The following is a 2,544-nucleotide window of genomic DNA, read 5'->3' as shown; positions in this document are numbered from 1 at the left end:
AAGGCAGGAGGTGTCACCAGAGGTCAGGGCTGCTGGCCACATTGCGTTCACAGTGAAGAAGCCGGCAGCAACGGATGAACGCACGCTTGCTGCCAGACGTCTGCTCTCCCTCCTTATGTTCAGTCCAGGCCCAATCCCTGCTGCCCATGTTCTGGATGGGTCTTTCTAGCTCCATTAACTTATGAAGAAAACCCCTCACAGGTAGGCCCGTTACCCAGGTAATATTTTGTCAAGCTGATAGTTAACGCATGTTATCACACCAGGTCTGTGAGACTCCAGAGCTGAAGCTCTCCAACAAAAGTTAATCCTGTTCTCATTCTTTTGAAATAGTTTGTTTATTTGAAATTAAGATATAAGGTCAGCTGATACTACAAAGTTTACATGTGAGGCTAGGGGTATAGATCAGTGGTAGAGCACGTGCCTAGTGTGTATGAGGCCCAGGGTTTGATCTCTACTACTATGCACTTACACATGTGTGAGCACACATGCACATGTATGCACTTGAACACACAGACACACACACACAGACACACACACACAACTGTGCAATCCTGCAGTACTAATTTTTCTTGATGCTCCTCTTGTGTAAGAACCTCATTTGTAAGCATGTTTTTCTATGAACATTTGAGACACAGAAGTTACCAAATTCTCTGTTAAGCATTTCCTCTCTTTAGCTGTAGCCATATCAAGTCTTCTCCTCAAATTCCTTCAGAATCCACAGTTGTGCCCACTTAATGCCTGCAGGGTTTCTGTCTCAACTCTGTGACAGTGGGTAAGAAAATGATCCGTACCTGGAGGCCATGCTGACAGGAACACCCTTGATGGGAGACATACTCATTCCCCTGGACCCCCACACTCTCTCTGCTGAGCAGGATGCAAGGCAGCTGGCAGATTTTTGCATGCATGAATCAGGTACCAGTTTCTGTGTCCCCAGGGCAGGGCCTCAGATTACTCCTAAGGCCTGCTGCTTTGTTTGAATGTGAGGAGGAGTACCACAGTGTACCCACAACTCTGCAAGGATAAGAGACCCATTATCAAACATCTTTAAAGATACTAAAGATGAGGCCCTGGACACCCCTGGAAAGCTCTTTTGGGGTCACCTCTTGAGAGTTTATACAGATGGCCTGGCATGCTCTGAAGGGTGTGTGGGCACCACCTAATGCTCCTTGTCTCAGATTTGGGGTCTTGGTTTGGACAGAGACATCGGAATGTCCTAATTTAACTCTCAGCTACGCACAGATTTGGTAGCTGAGCACAGAGTCGTAATTAGAATTGCCGGGGAGGAGAAGCAGAGGAGAGGCCTGCCTGCTTAGGGGAGTGTGCAGAGAGGGAGGCAGCCAGAGACAGGCAGCGCAATGTCCATAAGAAGCAAAGGAAGAGGAGCCCACACACACCACTCCAAAGCATGGAGCCAGGCCCCCAGGAGGTGAGGAGACCTAAGTGATAGCACAGGATGGAAAGAAGCAGGAGTGAGGTTCCAGAAGGACTGAAGTCGTAAGGATGGGAGGCGTCAGCGTGGAGCTGACGGAAGACAGGCTGATTGAAGTAAAAAGAAGGGAGGATGCATGTGGAAACCAGCTATCCACAGCTAAGACAAAAGAAATCAACTTAAATAAGTTCAAGATTTGTTTGAGCTCATGGCTTCAGCGCATGACTCATTTGATCCAGTGGTGTTCAGGAGAGAGGCTGCTCCTTTCATGAGGTTTGAAGGAGGAGAGGTAGGGAAGGGTGAGGACAAGATAAATCCTTCAGAGCCATAGCCCAATGACTCAGCTCCTTCCTCTACCTAAGCTCCACCTCCTCCACCTAAGCTCCACCTCCTCCACCTAAGCTCCACCTCCTACACCTAAGCTCCACCTCCTACACCTAAGCTCCACCTCCTATACCTAAGCTCCACCTCCTACACCTAAGCTCCGCCTCCTCCACCTAAGCTCCACCTCCTACACCTAAGCTCTGCCTCCTCCACCTAAGCTCCACCTCCTACACCTAAGCTCTGCCTCCTACACCTAAGCTCCACCTCCTACACCTAAGCTCTGCCTCCTACACCTAAGCTCCGCCTCCTCCACATAAGCTCCACCTCGTAACAATTCAGTTATGAATCCATAGACAGGTTAATCCAGGGATAAGGCTGTGTCCTCCTGTCTTGTCACTGCCAAACACCACTGGGCAAATGCATGAGTCTTTTGGAATGTTCAGCTGTAACCTCCAGCTCACTCCTGCTTGATCTGGAAAGCCCCATTCCTCTCTCTCCATATTCTTGGTGGCTGTGGCAGCTCCATCCCTGAAGTTGCCAGCAGCCCAAGTCCCCACCTAAAGCACTCAGCCTTTGACCATACTTGGACACAAACCCAGCCTTGGCAGACACATCATTGCCCCTCACCTACAGGCTATATAAGCTCCCTGCTTTAGTTCCAGCGTGTGACTCCTGCCTCCATCTCTGGGGCTGGAGGGCTCACCTGGGAGTTGCTTTGTTCAAATAAACCTGTTCTTTTACTTTTTCAATTTGGCTTGATCTGACTTACTGCTTTGGGGGAGAAACTTATT

This window comes from Onychomys torridus, chromosome 1 (assembly GCF_903995425.1).
Source record: "Onychomys torridus chromosome 1, mOncTor1.1, whole genome shotgun sequence".
In the NCBI taxonomy this organism is placed as follows: domain Eukaryota; kingdom Metazoa; phylum Chordata; class Mammalia; order Rodentia; family Cricetidae; genus Onychomys; species Onychomys torridus.
This window is presented reverse-complemented; position numbering follows the sequence as displayed.